Source organism: Gordionus sp. m RMFG-2023, chromosome 2 (genome assembly GCF_954871325.1).
Source record: "Gordionus sp. m RMFG-2023 chromosome 2, tfGorSpeb1-WG-v2, whole genome shotgun sequence".
Classification (NCBI taxonomy): domain Eukaryota; kingdom Metazoa; phylum Nematomorpha; class Gordioida; order Chordodea; family Parachordodidae; genus Gordionus; species Gordionus sp. m RMFG-2023.
Window position 1 is genome coordinate 62,523,667 of NC_088776.1, and position 19,873 is coordinate 62,543,539.

Below are 19,873 nucleotides of genomic sequence, written 5' to 3' on the forward strand. Positions count from 1 at the left end.
ATTTTCAATATCTTTTCCCATACCCGGCCACCAAACATATTCACGGGCCCACGATTTCATCTTCCCCTGACCCTGATGTCCAGCATGTAACAAATTTAAAATTTTACCCCTTAATTTGAACGGAATTACGGCACGATTACCCCTCATTAAACAATCATCTACCACAGACAACTCCTCCTTCACCTTTTTAAAAACTTTACAATCCTCCTCCCAAGTCTTTTTCCCCATTACACATAACTTTATCCTAGTCATTTCTCTATCTCTCAATGTACTCAACTTAAGATCCTCCCAATTGGTAGGACCCCCTTTGAGCATATGCGAAAGCAAACAAACCAGGGCTTTTTCACTGTTTCTAACCTTATCCTTGTTCCCTTCATCATTTCCTTCATTTAATCCTAATCGGGACAAACTATCAGGCAAACAATTCTCTTTACCGCAACGATATCGGATCTCCACATTAAAGCTGCCCACCGACAACAACCAACGTTGTAACCGGGAAGACATCATTAACTCCCGATTGTTTTTCCGAAATAAGTGAATTAACGGTTTGTGATCAGTAAAACAAATTTTTTACCAATCAAATATTCACGACATTTTGTCAACCCGAAAATCACAGCCAGGGCCTCCTGTTCAATCACAGAATACCTGGTTTCCACCTCACGAAAAACACGCGAGAAAAACAATACGGGTCTCTCCAAGCCCTCTATTACCTGTAATAACGCTCCACCAACTCCTTTATTTGAAGCATACACCGCCAAAACAATTTCCAAGTCATTATCAAAACACACCAAAACTGGCTCCTTTCCAATTTTTTCCTTTAAAATTTCAAAAGCAATCTGCTGTACATCCTTCCACTCATAATGAATTCCTTTTTTCAATAAATCATATAACGGCGCCGCAACCTTTGCAAAATCTTCCACGAACCTATGGTAATAATTGACCATACCCAAAAAAGACTGCAACTCAGCCTTAGTGTCAGGCCGTTTCATGTTCGATATATTCTTCAAATTTTTATCCAAAGGTTTCACTTCAATTCTATTAATCCGATGACCCAAATATTCAACCTCCATTACCCCCAGAACACTTTTCTCCTTACTAATTCTCAAGCCTTTATCGCGAATTCTCCTAAACACTTCCTCCAAACGTTGATTATGCTGCTCCGCCGTCACTCCAGTGATTAAAACATCATCCATATAGTAAAATACTCCTTCCAATCCTTAAAAAACTGACGCCATGGTCCGTTGAAAAATGGGAGCAGATACGCTCAACCCAAATGGTAATCTACAAAACGCAAACAACCCCTTTAGAGTCGTTATCGTCAATAATTTACGGATTTCCTTTCTCAAAGGTAACTGCAAATACGCCGACGAAAAATCCACCTTGGAAAAATATTTCGCACCCTTCAACTGAGCCAAAATCTCCTCAATCCTAGGCAATGGATATTTAACCTCCACCACCCATCGATTTACCGTGACCCTGAAATCCGCACAAAGTCTCAATTTACCATTTGCCTTTTTAACAGGCACTAACGGAGTTGCCCAATCGCTATATCCCACAGGAATAATAATGCCGTCCTTCACCCATCTATCCAATTCCTCATCGATCTCCTTCCTCCATTCGAAAAGAACTCGTCGACAAGCCAAAAAGATCGGTGAAAAACCCTCCCTAAGTTGAACATCAACTTGGTAATCATTTAAACAACCTAGTTTTTCATCAAAAATAATTCCATCTGCCTCACTAGAATAGGAATAGCTTGATTAACCTTATTCCAATCCTCTTTTTCCCCGGCCACAATTTGCTTATAATTTCCCTCATCATTATAATCCAACTTACTCGATTTCTCCATCATCTCCTCCGAAATTTCACAAATTTTATTATCAGTAATATCCAAATTTTCACTCTCTCCAACATCCACTATTACATTATCACTAGTATTAAATATATTCCAATAATTATTGGGAGGACCAAGCTTGGTAATCCAATCCCAACCCATAATAGTCTCAACATTTTCCTTTACTACCCATAAATCAAGGAAAAACATAGTATCCTTAAGAAGCACCCCCAATTACTTTTTCCTAAAACCACAATTTCAGACCCATCGAATTGTCTGACACACATAGACTCCCTCTCAAGTGTTCTTCCAGGCAAATACTTATAAAAATTTTCGCTAGACATAATCGAAATGCTAGCTCCCGTATCGAATAACATATCTATATTCTTATTGCTAACTTTCATATTAACCTTCGGACACAAACATTGTCCATTTAAGATCTCCGTCACTAAAATATCATACACTTTAGTAGGAGGATCCATGCTCACTCCACCTGAAATAACCACTTCATTAGAATTAATATTATCTCCCAAATTCAACTCGGAATTTAGAGATTTTTCACTGGCAATCATATTTCTTTTCCCCAGATTTTTGGGACATTTATCCCACCGAAAACCCCCGACATCCCTTCTATTCAAATATCGGACAATATTCACAGGATATTGTTTCCATTTAAAACCATTAATATTTTGTTTACGAGAATTAAAGGAAGAAACACTTCCTTTAATTTTATTATTACTATTATCAAGTTTTCCATTATCATATTCGTAACTATACCAATCTTCTCAGGATCTCGGCCTCCCAACCCCTATATGATTAATCCTGCCATCATATAGTCACCGAAAATTTTGAGGCATTTCATTGCATCGCATGGCCACATGACCCAGCTTACGACATTTAAAACATATTCGAGATTCATCCACCCGAACAACTTTTACACTGGCATTTACAACCTCAGATTTCTTTAACGGAAAACCATCCTTACTCTGCTCTGGGACTACGAAGGTATCCCTTTTATGTCCTCTCCATCCGCAACGATGGCAAATGATCATTTCTACAAATTTTTTATTTACCGAAACTTCACTATTTTCCTTGTAATCATTGAATTTCTTATTAATATTTCTACCATCCCCTTGGCTCTTAACCGTACTTTTGCTTTCCTTTATCAACGCATTGATGGCTTCTTTCATTTCTTTCATTTCCAGGAGGATCCTATCTGACCTCTCCCCAACATTTACAGCCTTGATTTCCTCTAAAACATCTTTTAGATTACTTTCCAAGTCTGCTATTTTCTTCCCATAAATATCCGATATTAAATTAAAATACGTTTCTGCCATTTTCTTTTTATAAACATCTGATACCGCAGTGTCCTTCTTCCAATTGCAATACATACCTGCCAGTACAGCAGTACCCCTTTTTATCAAATATTTCACCATAATGATCAATATATAAATTATTACCAATATTCCAATTACCATGCCCTGCTTAATTAAATCCAACTCATCAAACTTTTTATACAAAACTTTAAGACCCAAATTCTTATATAGTGAAATCTTAGCAGCCACACTATAATCATCATGATACCTAAAAAAATGAACCATTTGGTGATGAATCTTTTAGTCAATACCAATACTCAATTACAAACACTTTAAATATTTGTAGAAAATATTAATACAGCACCTTAAATAAAAACTTCACTATCAAAATCGTATAATGGTTAGTACAAATGCGCAGCCAAAAAATTTAAGAAAATTATATAATTTAAAATTTTTTTGTTTTACCTTCTAAACCGAATAACTCCTAGGAAACTATCAGCGTCACGCGCACCACTAAAAAAAAATCTACAAACTAAAACAAATCTAAAATCTACCCAAACAAATCCTAGAAACTTAAACAAACTTTCTAAAAAACGAATCGTCAAGAATTATATGAAATTATCAAATCAAAAGACAAATAAAACTACAATATAAATCCAAAAATTTTATTCAAAAGAAAATTCATTTCTTTATAAAAAAAATATCCGCAATTTTTATAAAAATTAATTAATTAAAAATATAATAATAATCCACATATAATATATTACATCTAATCTTTCTATCCAATCAACCTTATTTTAATTGGTTGATTGGCATTTCGCGTATAAAAAAATATAAAACGTTCACGTATTTACAAATACGACAACGTTTATAAAAATACATCTAAAAAGAGAATGGCTTACCGATTTTAATGAAGAACATAAATAACTGGAAGCCAATTGCTCAATAATTTTTCTAAAATAATTCCTATTCTTAATTTTCTGCTAGCTTATATGGTTTTTCCTAAAGTTGTTTTAATCTATTACTGGTTAAAGATACAACCAACATATTAAAATTGAATATTTTTAAATAAAAATATTGTTTTGCTTTGATTCGACTAAGATACCTTACTAAAATAATGTTTGAAATAGTTTTATGAGTATTTTTGACATTTTGCCACATGGCAATGATCAAGTAAAGTTTTTTAAAATATATATTAAATTCCTAAAATTTTATTATATACAATAAATTAGATATTATTTAATTAACTCTATGAAGCTAAATAAAATGTTTAAAAAAAATTATCAGAAACATTTAGAGTATAATTTGAATATTCGCATCTATTATTTGAACAATCTTTCGAATAAAAATGGGATTATTCTAATATTTATTTTCACTTTTCGAGTTTACTATAATTATAAATTTTCTTGACAGTTCTTAATTTATTTAAATTTATTAATTTTTTTTTCAATTATTAGCAGATATTATTCAGAATCCTCCCGAAGAAATGGAAGGTTTTTTTTATAAAAAAAATGCATATTAACCCATTAATAATCACACTAAAGGTCTGCATTGAGGAAGTTTTTCGCTTGTCCACCCAAGCTCGCCCACCCTTACTTTAAATAGGGGTATTCGGGTTTTTAAAATATTTTCAATATTGGACCTGTGGCGGGCGGGTTTTAAAATTTTTTTAAAGTAATGCGGGCCTAGGAGGGTAAATTATTGATATTTTTCAGGTAAGAATGAGCAGAACAGACTTCAATTTATTAAAAATAGTAGTTTTATTTCATAATATTTAATATTATAATATGTTTAAATAAAAATACATTAAATAAAGAACCAAAACACAGCCATTAAAATAATTTTTAAACATTAGGCGGGCGGGCGGGTTAATTAAAATTTATAAATAGGCGGGAGTAAATATTTTTTTAAAAAAATAAGTAGATGGGTTAAACGAATTTCAAAACAACGAATGGGAGGGCATTTTGGCTATAAATCCGCCCATTACAGACCTCTAGGTGACAATTTTTCTAGCTGATAAAATTTTTTGATTTTTTCAAATTTTATTAATTTAGTCTAACTAAGATATCGTAAAAAAATGGGCACGAAAAAATTATAGATATAATAAATTTGAACCGTTGTATAATATCTGCAACTAGTGTTGTTAAACGACTCGATTTGAGCCGATTTTTAAAAACGGCTAACTCAACATTATAGCCAGGAAAATATTTACTAAGCTTCGAGATTTCACCAATAGATGTTCAATCCTATATGCTCTTTATGAGCAAAATCTTTAGACTTGCATAATATTTTTCTGGATAAAATATTGAGTTAGCCGTTTTTAAAAATCGGCTCAAATTGAGCCGTTTAACAACACTATCTGCAACCATTAGGTGTATAAAAATAGATAAATAATTCGAAATACGATAGATAATTTCGAAATTTATTTATTCCGAATAACTTAAATATTCGATCAAATTATTTGAATAATATTTTAAATAAAAAGAATTATTTTAATATTTATTCTAGATTTTTGTGTAGTTCAATTTCTGTTTTTATATATGTAATTTTTAAAAAAATAGTAAAATTCATAGAAATTTCCATATTTTACTAAAATGATTTTTTTATCCTTTAAATTGATATATATAATATCTAATGTCTGATAACGATCAATTAAAAGATTACTATTATGGTTGGTATTGTATTATTATACGATTATCAACAATTACAATATTAGAGAAAAGACATCTTTATCAAAGTGCATAGGAAAGGATCACCTTGGATTAAGCTAAGAAATTAATTCTTAGTTTTATTATTAGGCCACATTTTTATATTGTAAGGATTACCTAAATAGGTGTCGGAGTTCGTCAGATAACTCGTATCTGACGTTTAAAGATTTGTTGGATCATAGTTAGTATATGATACTTACTCCAAATGGTTGGAAAAAGATCTATTGAAGTCTAATTCGAATAATAAGAAGAAAGTTTTTTTTTAATTACCCCCTATTAATATTTTAAAAAAATTAATTTCTGGGATAATAATAGTCAAAAAAATTATGTTTTTTTTTTCAGACAGAACCAAATTAATGAATAAATTATATTTTAAAAATATATTTAAAAAGTTTAATATTCTTAAATAAGATTATCCAAATACCTTAAATATATTCAAATACATTGCCATTATTTTCATTTAGTATAATTATTCGGATGCCTATTTATTAATATTCCTTAAGTAACACGCTAGAGTCATTGTATTTAAATTTATAGTATGAAAATTCTTTATTTTGATTGCCCGCGTACTCATTTACGAAAGATATATTTTGATTTATTCTTACAAGACAGTTTATATATTAATTAACCATTGAGTTGTTTTTAAGAAATAATTTTTTATTTATAAAAATTTCATATATATTTGCACGATAATTAATTGTGGCCTACCTTCAGGCATATAATAAAAATCAAAATTGCAATAATATTTATGTAATAAAATATGTTAGAAGAAGTTGTATTTTCTGCAAAAGATTTGTTTTTTTCTATTTAAGGAAAGTTTAGCATAAAAATTTTAATCGCGATGACTCATCTCTCATAAATGTCATTTTAACCAAGGTTTTATTTATAAAATTTTCGGGTTAGTTAAGTTTTGTGAAATTTAAGTTTAGGACCAGTAAACACATGATGTTTTAATTGGCTATGAATTATAATCTGAATATTTATTATTAAATAGTAGGTAGAAGATGTCATTGGTAAGAATATTTGTTTTATGAAAAAAATTAAATTATATTTTAATTAAAATATTATCTTAATAAAGAGTATATAAAATAAACTATATAAAATATGAGAAAAATGATTGGAAGAATATAGGATGTAATAAAAATGAAAAATAATAATAGAAAAAAACAAAAATACCCGAAAGAAAGATAAAAATGTATTTTATATTAAATTGTCAATTTTTAAAATATGGTCTTTGAGATATTTTGTTATATTTTTAACAATAAATTTTTTAATGTACATCTTTCGCTATTAAATATACTATATTTTTATCATATCTATTTAAGGCCATTTTTAAACTTAAAGATTAAAAATCTAATGATGTTGCTATTACTTAAAGAACGAAAATAATATTAAATGGTATTCAATCTTTTCTTTCTTTCTTTGTATTTTTATTTGTAAATATGTAATTGATTATATGTAAATTGGTCAAATATAAAAAATATTTTAACATTTGTTTAACACCTCGAAATGAGCCGCTCTTTAAAAACGGTTAACGCAATATTTTAGCAAGAAAAATATTGCCTAAGCCTAGAGATTTTATTAATATATTTTTAAACCTTTGTGCCATCTATGATCAAAATCTTAAAGATTGCTCATTCAGTTAAGAAATGAAGCTCATAAAATTAGATTAAATCGTATTTATAGCAAGCCTATGGTGAAGGTCATAATCTTCGCTCTATCAAAAATGCTCTTACCAATCTAACATATTAGTTTAAGAGCTTTTTAAGCGTCGACTAGGGTTATTATGTCTGGTATCTATTCTGACAAGATTATTATGCTCTAGTGTAGAAGTAATTCCTGCAAAAGTTAAAACCCGTTTGAGAGTTTTGTTTTACTGGAATTTCGAGGAAAACAACCTTTACATGACAAATTATATGAAATATTTAGATGTGTTCACACATACCTAGATTCATTTGCAAAAAAATTATATTTTTTAATAAAAAAAAATGTGGAGGGTACTGCTGAAGAAAAAAATAATAATCACACATTAACTTTTTAGGATTATGAAAAGTTATAATCTTTTCATCCCCCCCCCCCCCCCATATAAGTCTTTAAATTCTGGTTATGATATAATTTGTATTACTAAAGTTTATAATTTATAATTGTTTTTTTTAAAACAAGATTTGGAAGAATTTGCTGACGTTAAAAATATTGTTAATAAAGATATAGAAACAAGGTTGCCAAGTCTATCACAATGACTTGTATATTTATACAATTTTTTTTAAAAAAGTGTAAATATACCACAAACTCTTCACAATTATACCATATTTTTTTAATTTATAATCCAAAACTTGCATAAAACTTTAAACATTATTAATATTTTTCACAAATTATGTTTTTGATATAAAAATATTATGTATTATGCCAAAAATGTAAATTACCATTTCTAAAATTTATTAAGTTTTAACTGATAATCAATAAAAGAACAGGTATTCAAATGAGTAATGGCCACAATATATTAACACATTTGTATAAATTTAAATGAAAAAGAATAAAAAGAAACAAAATATCCTCCCTAGATATTTATAAATATTTTATAAATAAATTAGTTTTTTTTTTAGTCTAGGAAATATTTTCCTTTCTAATCCAGCATGAGGCCTGAAAAGATGGAGTTTGGAATAGAACCTCCAAACTATTTATTTTATGAAAATCTACCACAATCAAAATAATTTCTACCTGGCAACTCTTTATAGAGACGTAAAAAAAAACTAAAACAAATAGGGTCAAGTCATGACAAAACAACACGATTTTATTATAAACCTGTGAATAACCAATATGTTTATTTTAAATATTATACTATACAAAACAAATGTCGATGAATTATTATCCTCTTTGTTTAAAAATAAAGAAAATGCCAGAACATGCCTTAAAAACCGCTTTGAAAAAATGTTCTGTCTGGAAATGGCCTAAGAGAAATAAAATCAAAAAATAATAAAACTTTATGCGATAACTATAATTGAAAGGTCCAGGAAAAAAAATTAAGAAGAAAGAATATTTTTTCTAAAAAATTTTTTATTTTATCAAGAAATGGAAGAAGAAATTGTTCCGGGTAAGAATATTTATTTTGAAGCAAATTAATTTTATATTAATATCGTCATTTAAGAATATGAAATTAATACAATTCTGAATAAGTTAATTTTATACGATTTACTGAGATTTTTTACACTAAAACTTTAAGTCAATATTTATATGAACCTTACATTTTTTGCAAAAAGATTAAGAATCCCTATGAATTTCATATTCCGTTATGACATAATATCTTTAAAAAAATATATATATAAAATATGAGAAAGAAAGATGAATAGGATAAATTTTATAAACTCGATAATGTATATTTACGATTATTAATTTTTATTTATATTCACGAGTTACCTATTATTATATACAGTACAGATGAAAAGCTTTCTAATCTCTTAACACTATTATTAACTTCATATCAAATATTATCCTACCCCCAACCCCGATATACAAATTAAAAATTAATATATTAAATAATATATAATAATTTCATTTAAATATGCATTAATTATTTCTATTAAAAAATAAAATTATTGGTAGATATAAAAGTTAAGATAGAAAAAAGGAAGTTAAATATTTTAATCTTTACTAATATAAGAAAAATTCACAATAAAAAAAAAAAGGTTGTTTTAAATTTTTTTATGAAGTTTCAAATAAACATTAATAATTAAAAAAAAAATAATTTTGTTTTCAACAAAGGAGAAAATTTTTATCCGTTGATGCAGATGTCACACGAAGATGCAAGTTTATCTTCTAGGTGAATATTGCCAAGCCATTTGTACTTAAGTCATAAAAAAATTCTATCGAGTATATGATGTTGGCTCTTTTTAGGACAAAAATATTATGAACAGTGCAAATTTTCTCGATCCAAATATTACAAAGAGATGTATAGAAAGAGAGGTTACAATTGTTAAGGAGTCCGGTAGATGTTCTCTAATTTGCTGGAAGATCAAGATGTGAGATTTCGTTATCTAGATAGCATATCGTATGGTCATGAATTGGAATGTTTCACGTATATAATGTTGGAACTAATAAAAACGATTTGAAGTTTAGATTTTAACAAATAAAAATATGTAAGAGGTATTTCATAATAACACTCCTTAATTTTATTTATTAGATTTTTTTAAACAAATGTATAATAGTAAATAGAAATAACTACTACAAATCATTAAATTACACGAAATAGAAAATTTGAATCCTCAATGTACTTAAATATCTTAAGGAAAAACTAAACTTATTTATTTTGCATTTTTAATATTGAAGCTAATCATTAACTTTATCATTGGTGTCAATGTTAACATGTACAAAAAGAGTTTAGTTTTTGCTTTAGAAATTTAGGAACATCGATGATCCTACCTATGATGTATAAAATTGTTTATTTTGTATTTTTTGTAAAATTTTTATTTTCATTATTATATTTATTATATGAATTTGAATAGAAAAAAAGATAATGCTATTTCATTACGAATAAAATTAGATTACAAGAATTACTTCTTATAATATATTTTGTTATCTAACTTAAAATTTATTTAAAGGAAATAAATTTGATTATATAATAATATAATACCTTATTATTCTTTTTTTTAACAAGCATAACACGCGATTATAAAATAATATAATATGATAGAAAGTTTGTTCATATTAAGCAATAAAATTTGTTAAATTTAAAGAATGGTGTGCAAGCACAGTTATTGAATATAAAATTTTGTTTTAACTCTAAATATTTAGGCAATGCCAGGCTAGGAAATAGTCTTTTCTTTGGGGTATAAAGTATACGTTTTAAAATTTCAGAAATATATATTTATGGGATGATATTTTATAAGAAATAGACAGAGTTATACTATTATTCTGATAATTAAAAATACCGATATATATATATAACTTTTTATTAACAATTTGCATCAGAAGTTGCTCTAGGTAAGAATATTTAATATATAAAATTCATTCTTACCTTTTATAATATTAAAAATAGAGGATGTTAGAAGATAAAAGAATAATAATCAAAAAATATTTTATATTAACTGTTGTTTTAATTTTATATATCTTTTTATTAAAAAGTTATAGAAGAAGAAGCTGTACCAGGTAATAATATCAAGTTCTATATTTTAAAAAAAGAAACAAAATGATGATATAAATTAAAGAATTAATATTAAAATTATAGTTAATGTCTCAAACATCTCTAATGAAATAACCAATAAAAATTATCACTAAATATATTTTTATTCAACATTAACTACAGAAAATATATAATTATTTTTATACGAATACCAATGTTAAAAATAAAATAATATTTTAATTTTATATTATTTTTTACCTAATCAGTAACAAGTAACGTTTAGCATTATGAACACGGTGTTTTGAAACAAACGAATATAGTTTAAATAAATAACGCTATTAGTAACGATGTTACTTTAAAGCTTAAAATCAAGTGTTGATATATCTAATAAATTGATTTCCTACATTTTCATTATTGAACTTGACTCTAATATGCAAACGATATCATGTTTTTAGAAGTTCTTGCCAATTTAAAATATATAATTTTTTTAAAAAATGTATAAATACAATCAGTTGCTTTTTTTTTAGGGTAAACCAAAATTAAGAGACAATTTTAGAAAAAAAATTATAAGGGGAATTAATTTATTCATATTTTAAAAAATATATTATTGTACACTAACAATTTTTTGAAAGAATTTGAGTTATTATAACGTTTAAAAAAATCTAATAATGTTTTTTCGTTTTTTAAATTCTTAATTTATTTTGATTAAATATATATATCAAAATTTCTTTAGAAATAGAGGATATAAGTAATATTACTACTATTATAATAAATAATATAATCATTTTTATATACTTTAAACATTTTTTTTTAAATAATTATTTATTTCAACATTTTTTTAAAAATTTTTGATTTTGTGAAAAATATATTTCCAGCAATTTGTAAAATAAACCTATAAATTTTAGATTATTGCTAGATAATACCCACATTGAGAAAATTGGGGCATATTGCGTAATTGCTAGGAAAATTTAGAACTTTTTAAAATGTTTATTAAAATATTTTTTCTACAATTATAGTTGTATAAGGGTAAGATCAATAATATTTTTTTAAAATTTAGTACTTTATTTTAACAGATTTACCAATAAATGTATCTTTTTACCCAGTATCTTGATTAATTTCTTAATAAATATATTTTAATCCCCATAACTTTAATTGTTTTAACTTTATAATTTTAATTAATTTATGGTCATTATAAAATTTTTAAAATTGACATAAAATTTATTAGATTAGAAAAATTTCAAATATTTATAAAAAAAATTTTCTAAAAATCACAAAATAAATTTTTCTACACATGCTGGAATACGTTTCCACTAAAGTTATGTTTTGGTGATTTAAAAAATGCACACAAAAAATGATTAAAACATGACGCTAAACAGATATATTAGATAAATTAATATATTATATAAAATTTTATTTATTACTATCATAATATGCTCTATTTCTCCAACCCCAATAACCAAGGTAAACAAGGAGGAAGGTGCATCAAAATGATATAAGAATATAACTTATAAGGGTGTATCACTCCTCGTTATAATAATTTCAAGTGTATATTACATCACCCCTCTTAATTCATATTTTAAAACTAATTAAAGTAAATATGTAATGAGGAGATTTTCATTGCTTCCGTCTTCCCCTCCTTCCAAGATCAATAATATTGAATATTAATGGTCATGATAAAGATATCTTAAATAATTAATTTATTCGTTAAATATTTTCTAATTATATAAAGGGCCTCTACCAAAGAAATCAAATTACCAATACCCATTATTATCAATATACCATATATAATTTTTTATCTGGTGATGGATTCAATGCATTTCTTTATTTATTTGATTTTATAAAATTATTAAATAAATTTTTATTCCTATGTAAACAGTCACTTAATAATCCATTTTATATTACTGGGAAATTTATCAAAATCATTATATATTTTACTGCTATCAAAATAAAAATATTTTTTATAACTTAATATCAGATAATGGCTTAAGGCTATATGGTTCAACTCTTTTCCTTGGTCTTTAGTTAAGACCTTAATTTATGACTTTACGCATCTGTATTTCTAAAAAATTTTAATTCTAGTACTGTTGACATAGCCGAGAAATTAGGGGATAGATCTTTATTACTTATGTAACCTATGAGAGTGTTTACTTGATAAAACTATATTTTTAATTATAGAGGAGGGGGGGGGGGGAGGGAATATGAAATAAACTTCTCTTAATAATAAATAAAATATAAAACGTAATAATTTTTATATGCTACACTAAATAATTAAAAAGATCCCTCTAGATTAAAGATGTCAAAATAATGACCGCCAATTAATATGGTTGGACCTTTTAACTTGATTATTTAAAACCCATGTAGCTATTTTGTCTACTTTCCACACCTAAGAAATAAAAAAAAATATTTAACAGATAAGTAGATATTTTTATTTCATTTATTAATAAAAACTAATAATTCTTTTGTTTTAAAAAAATTAATAAATTATAAACAGATGATATTTTTTTATTATAGGTTGAATTTAATTTTATAATATATAAGTTAATAGATATTTATGTGGATATTGTTATGAATTTGTCGATTTTTTTCATTTAATATATTAACGCTAATTGAATTATTAAATGACTGGTTTTTTGAAGCTCTGAGGTAGGCCTCGACAGCACTAATATGCACTTTTAAATTTTCATGTATTTTAATAACTGAGTGCATGTGACGAAAATTTGTAGAGCCTGTTGTGAAAGTGTTTTCACATATTGCAAATGCCAGGCAGATTGAGCAGTACACAGCTTGGGCTCTATTGCAAATAATTTTTATGGTAATCCAATTTCTAGGTATTTTTTTACTCATTACTATTCGATAATATAATTTATCATATTTAATGTTTATTGGTTGTATAGGATGTTGCATTAAAAATCTAAGTTTTGCTGTTAATTGCAACTTAAAATTTTCAGGTGTATGCATATCCAATTCTGATAATCCACTTTGAGAAATATCAGAAGGCATTATTGATGTAGTTGCTTCTGACAAGTGTGAGGATAGTGGCAATGATTGAACTGATGCCATAATACATGAAGATGTTGCAGATAAGGTAGTTGTTTCAGGTAGTGGTGAATGGGAGGCAGTTGTTGATATCTCCAAAAAAATAGTTTATTTACATGAAGTAATAGTATTTGAAATACTTGGTATTGATTTATCAAAAAAAGATAATTTAAGTTGTTTTGGATCAGCACCAGCTGCTTTGAGACCAGCAGCATTTTTTTAATTTTTCAGCTCCACCTTTAAATTTCCTTTTGGCATTTCTATGCATATATGAAAATATATCAATTCAACTAAAATAAAATTTATTATAATTTTTTTTAAAGAATTGTATTTTAATATAAAGCATAAAGTAATCTGTTATGTTACAGGCCAGTACTAATATAAAAAAACATTCCTATCTTTGGGTTATGAAATATAAATAAGTTTTTTAAAAATATATAAATTCAACTAAAATAAAATTTATTATAATTTTTTTTAAAGAATTGTATTTTAATTTAAAGCATAAAGTTATCATCTGTTATGTTACCAGCCAGTAATAATAATAAAAAACATTACTATCTTTGGGTTATGAAATATAAATAAGTTTTTTACTTTTGACTATTTACATACATCTCCACTTGTAAAAATAGTATATCAAGTTGATTCTTTTCTTATATTATGTTTGTTTGCTAATGATCAGTAAATTGTTGTAATACAAATATTAGGCGCACAAAAGTTTTCTCTACAATAAATTAATGTATAAAATATAATATAATAAATTAATGAAAACTTAGCTTTCACTCTATTCAAGCCCAAGCTCAAAAGGATCAATGAATTAAGAACAAGAAATATAATCAATCACAATAGTTTCCTGTATACCATAAATTAATGTATAAAAATATAATATAAATTAATGAAAACCTAGCTTTCACTCTACTCAAGCCCAAGCTCAAAAGAATCAATGAATTAAGAAGAAGAAATACAATCAATCACTATAGTTTCCTATATACAATAAAATGTATATAAATTAATCAAAACTTAGCTTTCACTCTATTCAAGCCCAAGCTCAAAAGGATCAATGAATTAAGAACAAGAAATATAATCAATCACAATAGTTTCCTGTATACCATAAATTAATGTATAAAAATATAATATAAATTAATGAAAACCTAGCTTTCACTCTACTCAAGCCCAAGCTCAAAAGAATCAATGAATTAAGAAGAAGAAATACAATCAATCACTATAGTTTCCCATATACAATAAAATGTATATAAATAAATCAAAACTTAGCTTTCACTCTACTCTAACTCAAACATAAGCGTTTTCACTTCCTTTGAAAAAAAAACGAAAAGCACGTGGTAAATGATATATAGCGTCAAGCGACAAAATTGATATTTTATGCATTCAAATATAGTAAACGACATGATAATTCTTCTCAGGGAATGTTATATTCATATAATAGATATCATTAAAAATAAATAAATGATAAGAGAAAATAATGAGAACAAAATAATATATTTTTTTCCTACCGGCCTCTTTTTTGATATTTTTCTCTCATCGGCCTCAAAATCGACATTTTCTCGCCGCCTCGTGGGCAAAATGCCCACTGGGTCTCATGGCCAGTCCGCCCCTGAACGTGTGAAGGACTCCATATTTTTTTCCCCCTAAATCAAATGCCTAGTTTGATAGATTTGATGAAAACCTAGCTTAGCTCTGTCTATCCACAACTATAGGGCAAAACGTTTTAAATACGTATCAGAAAATTACAAATTTCTTAGGGTTGGTTAAAAGAAAAATAAGTTTTTATTAAAAACAAAATTAAGGTAATAAAATGTTTTGATTAATAAATTTTAACCTTTTCGAAATTCTATAAAAGTTAATTCAAAATAATAGTTTTACCAACTTAAAATTTGTAATGCTTATAAAATGCTTCCAAAATTTAGTTTTATTTATTTTATGAAATGTGCATAAAGGTAGATTATATATAAAATATTTCTTTATTGTAAAACAAAATGTTATTAACATAAAACGTAATAAACCTATAAATATAATAATTATATATTCATATTCATAATCTTCCTTCGATCTTATATTAATGTAATTTGTATCTGATAAAATAAAAAAGATGTTAAGTTAATAAATATTACTAAGTTTAGGCCCCAATTATAGTAAGTACGCGTAATAATCAAGCGTTGCCTTATTACAAAATAACAAGAGATAGGTTTAAATTTATAAATATGAAGCGTTATGATGATAACGCTATGATAAAATTTGAAAAACATATGTTGCGATGCTTCGATAAAATATATGGATACCGGTTATAAAAATAAGATGACGGGGCTACATTTACGAGTAGTAGGAGACACTTAACCACTCATTTCATGCTAGCGTGTGTGAGCCATAATAGGTTAATTAAGAGCAACTTAGGAATTTAATATTAAAACGGACAAGAATAGGGATAATAAGAAGCGCAATTATAAAATTAAAATAAAATTGGCGCAAAACGTTTTTGTGAAAGGGAGTTGTGTTTAGTTTTATACATAATTGTGGATTAAAACCAACTTCCTTACACTTTTCGGAACACAAATTATATCTTCAGATTCACAACTATCTCCGGTATACATAAATTATCTAATTTCTAATTAATTGAATACCTTACAAGACCCTGATTAAAAGAAAACACAAAAACCATATGTTTTACTTTTAATATAATTAAATCAAACAAAAGGGTGACTCTAAAAAAAAATCTATGCCTTTAAGGTTAAAAGAGGAACAAAAAGTAAGAGAAACAATCTTTAACAATAAATAAAAGCGAAATTCAATAAAAAGGTATATGGTTTTTCTTAAATATTATATAAAATTTATATATCTATTAGTGATCTGCATCGGGCCTAATTTTTCAAACCCGGCCCAAACCTGAAATTTTTTTTGAAAAAATTTACCGGCCCGGCTCGAAAATTAATTTTTATAATTACTCAAAATAAACGGCATGTGTTATATGTCGTTTAGTTTCAATAAATTAAATCAAATATTTTTATTTTAGATAAAAAATCAATATAAAATTGAGAAATTTAGACGAATTTTAAAAAAAATTCAATATCTGACCCGACCCGGTGTAACGTGTGAAAGAGATCTGTGAGATTTCGAAATCTCACGCAATCACTTTCACACGGATGGGTTGTGAGATTTTGATGATAATGGCCCCCAATGTTTTTGAAGCGATAAATCTAAAGCAAAAATTTTCATGACATGAATTTAAATGATAATATAATATAGAGACATGGTATAAAACCTAACTGTTAAATTATAATGCTTTGCAAGATATATATCGTTTCATTTTAAGAACTCATCTTTATTTTTTTAAGATCATTAAGTCGAAGATTAAAGATAAGGATATAAAATATAATATAGAGACAATAATGGTATCACACCTTTATAATCTATGTTTTAAAATAATATTTTAGTAAATATTGTTTCATTTCAAGAGCTCATCTTTATTTTAACATCATTAAAGTTAACAATATAATAAAATTTCTCTTTTTGAAATTTAATTAAAAAATAGATTATATATAACAAATAAAATTAAGCATTAAAAGGTGTGATGTGTAGTCTAGTTAGTAAGACTTACATTACCTATCCTCAAAATGCGGGTTCAAAACCATATAGCGTACATTTTTAAAAATTTTTTTTTATCTATCTTATCTAAATAGTCGCCGCCTCTCTATAGTTTTAAATTTATATTTTTAGTCTGCATATCATACCAAATACTGTGTAATAAGATATGCAGATTAGAGGTCTGTAATGGGCAGTTTTTAGCGAAAAGATTTATTTAACCTGCCCTCGCTCTCACTTATAATTTTTTTAATATATATTTTGTTTTAAAATTATTTTATGGCTGGTTTGGCTCTTTATTTATTTTAATGTATTTTTAATTAAACATATAATATGGAATATTATGAAAAACTATTTACTGTTCTGCTCATTTCGCCTGAAAAATATCAAATTTTCCCAAATTTTTTAACCCTCTCGCCCAATGTTGAAAATATTTTTTTTAAAGTACGGGCGAAAAAACCACCCAATCCAGACCTCTAGTTCAGATTATTGATAGGAGGCTCCAATCAATATCATAATTAAAGTTTAGCAATATTTAGGTAGGGAAGAGATCCTTACTAACATGCTAATTTACACAACATGAAATTTATAAAATAACCAGATACTCCGATCCCATGATATTTCTTATACAAAGTACATCTTCTCGATAGACATTAATTTAGACAAAGCTCATATTTGACAGAAAATTTACTAGAGGCAAACCGCCTTCTCTACCCAACCCTCTAAATTACTGCAAAGAAACAGTTAGATAAATTCTTAGCCTAAATGGCTTAATCGTAATGCTTATTTTGTTTACCTAATATAATGTTTTAAAGATAATCTATCTCTCTATTATTTTGTACTGAATTGGGTCACAAATATTAGGTAAAACTTTATTTGGTATAAGAAAATAGACGAAGAACTTTATTGATATAAATATTTAAGCATAATTTAAAATTTAATAAAAACATCATGGAAAAATATAATTATTATCATATATTGCATATCAGTATGTAATTGAATATTATTTATAAACTACAACTGTCATAAAAAATATATATAAGGCGATAAATTATAATATGAATGAAATATATTTATATATTTTTATATAAAAAAATTTTTTTAATAAAAATAATAACTAGTGATTAGATTGAAAGATAAATCGCAATCTAAAACATTTTCAAAATGACTCCCCCCCATTTTTTATATAAATAAAATTTTTATTAAATATTTTAATATTGTCGCGAATATAAAATGGGTCATATCGGGCCCATACAAAATTATCATTATATTTTATATAAGTAAAAATAGCCGTATTTAACATTGTGGCCATCGCCCTGACTTCTGTGTCAGAAGCCCATATGTGATGTGTCATTACATTATTTAAGACATAAGTTTTTATGTCTATTTTTTTGTTCGTGTCGTAAAAATAATTTTCAATTACCTTTCCCATCTCGGATGTTAGCATAAATTGTGTCAATCATTGCCTGAGTATAACATGGGAATTTTGAGCTCCAGTAAGCTCTACACTAATCGCCCTAAATTATATAAAGTAGAATAAAATGAAATTTTATATTAATATGTTTTACCTATAAAAACAATTCCAATAAATTCAATTTGCACCAGGATGGTGGGTTCACCAAGTTGTTTCCCATAGTCAACATCCCGACAACGTTTTGGAGGCTTTAGACCATATGTTTTAGCATGATATTTTTTTCATACATTTGTTGTAGGAAAAAAATATCTAGGGATATTTTCTAATTTATTTATTATCAAAATATCATCATTCAATTCTGTATACGTATATATATCAGAAATAACATTACCTATGAGAGTCTTTGGATTGATAAAATCCCTGTCAAGCTGAATATTTTTATCTTCAAACTCATCATTTTGGGAACCACTATCTATAAGTAACACACGTGCTGCTTTATTTTCAAAAAAATAATTCAAATATATCCTATATACAATACCTCTGGGAGACTTTGGATCAACAAACTCCGTAGCAAGTGGAATAGTTTCAACATGAAGGCCATTTTGGGAATTACTATCTAAAGGCAATGCATTTATTATAATAAAAACATAAAAAATAATTTTAAGATTATCATTCAAAAGATAATTCAAATATATATCCTAAATACAATACCTCTGGGAGAGTTTGGATCAACAAACTCCGTAGCAAGTGGAATAATTTCATCATAAAGGCCATGGGAACTACTATCTAAAGGCAATGCATTAATTATAATAAAAACATAAAAAATAATTATAAGGTTATTATTCAAAAAATAATTATAAG

The 19,873-nt window shown here is 26.5% G+C and overlaps 1 long non-coding RNA gene across 1 annotated transcript; it reads right to left on the bottom strand.

The window, feature by feature from the left end:
- Nucleotides 1-18,646: 18,646 nt before the first annotated feature.
- LOC135923613 (uncharacterized) lies at nt 18,647-19,680 on the bottom strand. The gene is made up of 4 exons (XR_010571252.1): nt 19,551-19,680; nt 19,404-19,505; nt 19,167-19,334; nt 18,647-19,115 (listed from the first exon to the last, which is right to left on the bottom strand). It is a non-coding gene; the product is annotated as an uncharacterized LOC135923613 (long non-coding RNA).
- Nucleotides 19,681-19,873: the final 193 nt, after the last annotated feature.